The sequence below is a fragment of the Musca domestica genome, unplaced genomic scaffold (genome assembly GCF_030504385.1).
Source record: "Musca domestica strain aabys unplaced genomic scaffold, Musca_domestica.polishedcontigs.V.1.1 5, whole genome shotgun sequence".
In the NCBI taxonomy this organism is placed as follows: Eukaryota; Metazoa; Arthropoda; class Insecta; order Diptera; family Muscidae; genus Musca; species Musca domestica.
This window is the reverse complement of record NW_026712346.1, coordinates 22,946,919-22,955,337: the sequence shown is the minus strand read 5'-3', so window position 1 is coordinate 22,955,337 and position 8,419 is coordinate 22,946,919.

Sequence of the window (8,419 nt, the reverse complement as noted above, 5' to 3'; positions counted from 1 at the left end):
TTTATTATTTAGTTTGTATAGCATATGGCCAACGTCCTCAGCACTAATTAAAGTCATAGACCCTGTTCTTATATTGCTTGTTCCATCAGCTAGTATTTCATTTGAAAAATGAAGAATTGGCACATGAGCTTCAATGCTAGATGTCAAATCTGGTAGGTTAGGTTGTATTTTTGAGTAAACTTCAGCTATCAATTCCGCTTTCTCGTTATTATTAGATATTATACTACCTAGTTCATCTTTTAGGTCTATTATTTTTGTATTCATAGAACCACAGAATCTTTTAACTTCTTTAAACATATCGCTATTTGGTTTTATTTTGTTTAGCTTATTTTCATAGTATTTTTCTTCAAACATTCTGATTTTTTCTTGTATTATTTTATCCGCTCTTTTGATAATAGAAGTTAAAGTATTATAATCATTTAAATCTGTTGTTCTATACCTTCTTCTTCTCAGGTTCTTTTTTTGTTTTATTAATTCTAGTATGTCTTGCGGTAGTTCTAATAAAAATCCACGTTTTGCTTGAGTTTTTTTCATGCTGTTTTCCATAGCTTCTTGTATTATTTGGTTGAGTGCTTCAACTTCTTTGTCTATTTCCTGTATAGTGGCATTTCTATTAACTGGCAACGTGAATCTATGTTACTGACCTTCTATATAATTATTGAAGGCAGCTTTATTAAGACTTTTGAAGTCAAATATATTTTCGAATATTCTTCTTTCAAGTCTATTAGTTACAATTTCTATCATAATTGCTTTATGATCAGAGTCATAATCTAATGTTTTTACACATCTACTTGGATCAGTAGTCATCACACCTATATTTGAAGATGTCATAAATAAATCTATATAAGATTGGCTATTAAAGCAGCTCCTTGTTGGCTCATTTGTTGGTCTAATAAGAATATTTGGTGTGGTGTCTAGCCACTCACACAATACTTTTCCACTTATATTTGTAATATTTCCGCCCCATAGTGGGTGCTTAGCATTGAGATCTGCACCTATGACAGCCCCGCTATTTCCTATTATATTATGTAAATTAGTAAGATCAGAGTCTCTTATATTTTCTTGGGGTCTTTTGTATAATGACATGATGATCATGTCCTTGTATTGGTCTCTGATTTTAATTATAGTGCCTTCTATTTCTCCTAAATTGGCGTATATACGCTCTGTTTTGATCCAGTCCTTTACTAGTATCGCAGTTCCTCCTCCGCGTCGACCTATCCTATCTTGTCGATATGTTCTATATTGTTTTATTTCTAACTTATTTCTATATGACAACTTGTGTTCTGCTATCAATAAAATATCAGGATTATGTTCTTTAATAAATAAGTTTAGGTAGTGTCTTTTTTGTCGAGAAACTACCGAGTTCACATTAATGAAAATTATTTTTAATTTAGTCATTTAATCTTAGTTCTAAGAGAAGCCCAAATATTGCCTGAGCTTTTTCTTCTTCCGTTTTTAGGTTATTTCGCATTTTTGCATATTCATTTATTTTCTTGAGTGTAGTAAGCATGTCTTTGCCTATATACTTTTTACAGTCATTGTTAAAAATCTCAAATGCTTTAACACCATTATTGGTTTTTTCATTTGGATTTCTACTGGCTATATTTGCATATGTTAAATTTGAGCTAAATACTGGAGCCTTTTCTTGTTGCGAAATTTGAAATTTGCCTTGTTTCTTTTGTACTATCCTTTCAGTTAATCGTATCCTGGTTGGACAGTTTTTATCACTGGCAACATGACCGTCTGTACGACAGTTGACGCAGTGAATAGGAAGGCCTATTGTTTTAGTAACCTTGCCTGTTATTGGGTCAGTTGTAATATACTCCTTGTTATTCTCATCTTTAGGTGAAATTGAACATTTTCCTGTCTCATGGATTTCTCTACATTTGACACATCTTTTAGGCATGTTACAATTTATTGCAGCATGCCCATGACGCTGACAATTTAGGCATCTAATCATCCCTTCTCTCCTATAATTCTCTATACAGACTCTGCTACGTAGTATGTATTGCTGTCTTTTAAAAGCTTTGATATCTGAGTCATTAGATAACTGGAATATCCACTTATCATTATAGAGTTTTATAATTTTAATTATATTAATTTTCATATTTTTTTCTTTATAAAAATTTAAAATATCCTCTTGATCATAAGTGGATGACAATTTTGTAATAGTTAAGGTAATGGGTTTTTCACTTTTGAGTGAATAGGTATAAAATTTATAATTTATTTCTTTAAGGAAATTATTGACCTTAGTGTGGTCCTCATTTTTGACAACTTTAAGTTTAATCATATTTTTGTTTTTAATTTCAATAACAAAATTATCATGACCTAAGAGTCGGCTAACCTTGTTGTCCATTTCCTTAATATTTACATTGTATATATAGAAAGGTGGTGGGCTGATCTTACCTCTCTTTCCATTATGTTCTGCATTTTGGTTTGTTTGTTCTTTAATACTGCAGTTGGGTACTTCCTCATCTGCCGGTATTGGTGTTTGCTCCATTTCTACTTCTTCTTCTTCTTCTTCTTCATTTCCATTTATAATCCGCACGGTTACTTTACGTCTGGCTTTCTTCATAGATTTGCCTGGCGCCATACCGAAGCCCCTGCTTGCTTCAGTAGCCAAATCTTCACATTTTTGTGTCATTAATTCTTGATCACTTAAACCTTGTTTATTGGCATTAGTTTGCCCTTTCATTTTAATAATTTCACTCTCTAGCTCTTTTATTCTAGCTTGACATTTTTCTCGATCTTTAATTAGTTCATCAATTAAGCTTTTCAGTTTAGCAACTTCGAGTTCATTTTCAGAGCCACTACTTTGGCTCTTCCCTTTTTTTCTTTTTCTTTGCTTATTAGCACTAATAATTTCGGTAGTTGAACTACCCTCACTAAGCAAATCATTGCTATCCATTTTGCTAAAGTGCCTTCTATTCACTTCTCACTGTTTTTAGGGACTTCGGCAATATTGCCTTGCCCTTAATGAATTTTAAAGTTTCTTCTTCTTATTAGAATGTTTTTCGTTTGCACAGTTAATGCTTTTAAGCACTTAAACAGTTTATTATTCTCACAACTAGGCAATAATTTAGCCACTATAACACTTTTAAGGCACTTAATTTTTCACTTCACTTCAATTTCACTGATGTGTTCACTTCCACTGTTCACGCACGAATCTCTAATATTTTTCTCTATTTTTTTCTTTTTTATATCGGCGCACCCCTTTTGGTGCCTCATCCACAAAGAGTCACAATTTTCAATACTTATATCCCATATCTAGCGAAACAAGTCAGCGGTTCACTTTCTAAATATTTCTCTTAACCACCCTCTCTGGTACCTCTCCCGAATAAAGTTGATCTTTGGATTAAAAATTATTCAAAAAAAAAAAACAAGTAAGTAAAGGCTACAGTCGAGCGGGGCCGACCGTTGAATACCCTACAACACTATAATAAATGATACAATTTATATAGGTGAGATACTCGAAAGAATTGCTCAAGACATTGTGACAAATAATAAAAGAAAACCATCAGGTTTTGTTCTCTAATTTTCGAATAATAGCAACTTAAACTAATTTGCTCATTTCCAATTTATTGGTAGATGTTGCACGTAAATGGTCTTCCTAGATCTGGAACCAATATTTCCCAAAGACCCATAATCTCTCAGAAGTGGCAAAAGATTAACATTTATTATTGGTTTTTGACTAAAACGCATCTATATGAGATACAGACATTTGACTATATTCTTCCACGAAATCAGCGTTAACGAAATAGTCAGAAGTGCGTCTTTCCTGTATTTGTGAATTCTCCAAAGAGCCACTGGAATGGACATTTTCGTATTTTGTCTACAAAAGTTGGAAAACTCCTTCACACATTGAATATTTTTGGATGGCCATAAAAAACTGCTTGGCTTTTGCAATGTCCGGTAACCCCCATTCAAATGTGCGTGAGGATCGGGCGATAATTACGACCTGCTGACAATTTTTCAGTTTTTTGGTCCATTTCAACACCTAAATATATGGCGATCATCTCCAAAAAGAGTAGACTTCTATTCTGACCCTCATCTTATCCCCATTCAAAATTTCGTAAGGATTGGTCCATAAATGCGATCTGTATATGATATCCTGATATCCTAACTACTTAGTTTTGTTAGCTGTAGAAATATTACCAAATGTTTAATTCAAAATGAAAATATGTCAAAAATATGACAAAATGGAAAAAATATGAGAAAATGTTACAAAATCAATATTTTCGTCTTTAGAGAGATATTTTTATGCGATTTTTTAGATGTTTTTTTCTTTCCTGCCAAGAGGCCATTCTGAATTAATCAGAACTGTCGAAATCAGTTCAGCCGTTGTCGACATATATGAGATCTTTCAAGCATATCTTCTTTGATAGACATATATATCGCACATATTTTGCTATATATCCGATTTGTTGGATGTTAACATCAATGTAAAGATTAGAAGTAACCTTGTCATGGCTTTGTGATTTCGGCGGGATTTAAAATATTCGCGGTTTAATGAAAAATTTTGATTTTTTTCCAACAAAAAAGATATAGTCTATTTTACCCGTTAAATATTATCCGATGACCATCAAAATTGGTAGGTTTCTTCCCCACCCTAAACTCTAGCTACATGCGAAATTCCGCGTCGATTGGTCTATAATTGCGACCTGTATTGCTACAACAAAATCCGAAATTTTTTCAGTATTTGGTCCATTTCAACCCATAAATATTATGCGATCATCTTCAAAAGGAATAGGGTTCTATTCTGACCTTAACCCCACCTCCATTCTAAATTTCGTGAACATCGGGCCATAATTGCGACCTGTAGAGTGATTACAAATTAACATGGACAGACGGACAGACGGACAGACGGACGGACGGACATACATAGCTAGATCGACTCAACTCGGCGAGATAGGAAGATCCATATATACTTTCCTATGTGGGAAACCAATATTTCGATGTGTTACATAAATTCTGGCCCAATCAAACTTATAATACCCCCAACACATAGTGTTGTAGGGTATAAAAATTATAATAATAATAATAAAATAAAATTGGCCCACGATATCTAATACCTCAAGCTCATTCCAAAATTTTCCAGAAATAATCACATATCTCATATAAATTGAAGAAAGTAGTCGATATAGTCTATAGTCTTAGGTCAGATACGAAATGGACAATATTGGCATACGTTTACAGATCTCCTCCATAAATTATCAATTTTTGGAATAATCATAATGCAAGTCAAATATATGTATAAGTTAATAAACGGCGATTTGTCCGCAATACCGACATATACTTCTTAATAGGTTAAAGTACCATAAAGTGGAATGGTGTCGTTATGCGGGCGCAATACGAAAACGTGAATTTATGTAAATAACTTTCTACTACAAGAATGTTTTTTATCCACGGCGAACTCTAAATACAAAATTTGGAACAATTCGGTGGTACTTTTATAAAGGAGCGAGAGGAAAACCTGGATATATCTAAACAAGTAAATATGCGGGGCCGACCATGTGATACCCTACAACACTACAATATGTTAGAAGCCCCTTTATGCCCTCATCCATTTTGAAAGAATTCGCTTTTGGAATCATGTCAAACAGCACTGCCCAGATATTACCCTTAGCATTTTGAACAGGGACATTTACCAAATATTTCAACCCATAAATATATTGCGGACATCTTTGGAAAAATAGGCCTGAGCCTAACACTACCCTTGTGAAAATTTTCGTGAGGATCGGATGATAATTGCAGACTGTATATAATAACACCAACCTGTGTTGTAAGGTGAAAATATATTACAAAATATACACTTCAATATTATAAGTCAAATTTAAAAAATCGCATGCGATAAAAATTTGAAAAATTAAAAATATCACAAAATATTACAAAATCTATATTAACATCATTATTGACATCTTTTTATGCGTTTTTGTTTAAATTTTATTCTTTTGGCATAGGACATTCTGAATTGACAAAAATGGTCGAAATCGGTGTTACCATTCTTGAGATATAAGCATTTTTGCCAACATCTCCTTCCATGTGTATATACACATTGTATATATTTCGCTAACACAAATGTTATGGTCTATTTCACCCACTAAATATTACCCGATAACCATCAAAATTGGAAGGCTTCTGCGCAGCCCTAAGCTCTAGCCCCATGCTAACTACAGTGTCGATAGATCTATAATTGCGACCTGTAAAGCAACTGCAAAATTAAGAAAATTTTTAGTTGTTGGTTGATTTCAATCCCTAAATATTATGCAATCATCTCCAAAAGAAATATTCTATTCTGTCTCTAGCCCCACCTCCATTCTGAATTTCGTGAAGTTCGGGCCATAATTGCGACCTGTAGAGTGATTACAAATTAACATGGGCAGACGGACGGACATACATAGCTAGATCGACTCAGCTTTTGGGAGATTAATATATACATAATATTTGGCCCAATCAAACTTATAATACCCCCAACACATAGTGTTGTAGGGTATAAAAATGTTGCGTCCCAAGGGATAAAACTCATTACAAAATCTAAATACAAAATTTCGTGGAGAAATGTGTCTAAAATCATCAAAATACCGAATATCGGTATGTACTCTTACATATACATATATATTTGTCTTTAAGGTCTTGAATCGGCGCTGTCGTTGTTGTAAGTGTCCCAAAAAACAGATATAGGTATGTGTTGAATCATAAAATATCGGTTACCAATTTTCATTACCGACAATTTCATGTAAGAGCAACAGGGCAATTGCTTTGCTGCTTGTGTCATCCATATTGTTAATAGTAAACGCCCTACTCCGACCATAAAAAATCATTAATCGCAATCCATAAACCGTAACTATAATAATCGACTATAAATAAATTAAAAATCCCAAAACCGCACCGACAATTGTTTGTTACAATTGTTGAGTTAGTCATCGAGGTGGAAACTTATCCCAAAAGCTAGATTTGTTCCATAAATCTATTAATTGTGGTCCAACAATATGCTACTGGGCAACGGATAATTCAAAATAACACCCCGATGTGAAAAAAAAATATTTTTCTATTATAATCAAAATATGTAAGGCTTCAATCCTTTTCATACGAAGTAATAGAAATATTACGTGGGAATGGTTAATACACCTCGAATTTAAGGTCTATTTGGACTCGGTCGTATGACTTAATTAGGACCACATCGGGTTTCCATTCGGTTTTGTCAAGACATATATAAATTTTTATTGAAAATATCAGGCTTTTGTGTAAAAAAGATACCTTCATTTCCAATCTTTGCATTTGATTTAATTTTAGTATATATATTGGGAGGATTCAATTTTGCAGACAATCGTTGACTTATTTCTGGTTTTAGTAAAATATTTTTATAGTTACATTTAGTTTTATAATTGTAAATTGTTATATAATTATAATTAGTAAAAACGTCGAACTGTTTTTGCAGGGGACACAAAATTTCACAACTCGTTCTATATTTCTTGGAGGTATGAATTATCGAGTGAATAACGTAATTTGGTATGGTCTATTATTTATTTCCTAATGTTATGCCATATTTTGGGAGACTTTGAATTAGAGACATTTTAAATATATAAATAAGAATATAAAAAATTTAAACTTTTGTAACGTAATTATTTCATCCCATACATTAGCCACAACATACAACCACACCCATTGTGTCAATAGTAGCAACAACAATGGCCATAGAACATGCGACACTAACAGCATAAACCAACCACTTCAACATGCCTCAACCGCATAAGGCGAATAATTCGCATTGACTTGGTAAGACCCATCACATATAGTGCTAGGTTTGGACTGCGATGAGACAGGCTTGCAGGAGTTTCGGCTCGCTATTCCGCAGGACCTTCGGTTCCCTGTTCCGCAGGAGTTTCGTCTCACTGGTCCGTATCATAGCTCAATCATTGGCAGTTGGTAGGAGTAGTCATAAACCGTAGTGCTAGCTAGAATAATTTCCTAGCGACAAGAAAACCACGTTATAATAGAAAAACGTGAACCTATACATACAAGGGCGTGTCAAAGGACGTAAAACCCGTTACTGACTCTAAGTACCAAATTGGAAACCATTCCGTGAGAAAAAAGTGGACCAATATAAGTCATTCTTAATACCAATCATCCCAGACACAATGCAAACTATTATACCAAACTTCAAAGCTCTACTTTAAATATGTAGGCTGTATCTTGATTTCAACAGACAAACGGATGGACAGACAGGCGAACATCTTTGAATCGACTTTAAATTTTACCACAACGAAATTTTTTACGAAGCGACAAAAAATTAGATTCTTGTATGAAATCGATAAAAAATTAGATATAGCTCCCATATATATCTTCATCCGATTTTAGGTTTCTTGTGCACCAAATGGCTAATATCAGTTCAAATGGTGTGAATTTTGCTACATCCGAT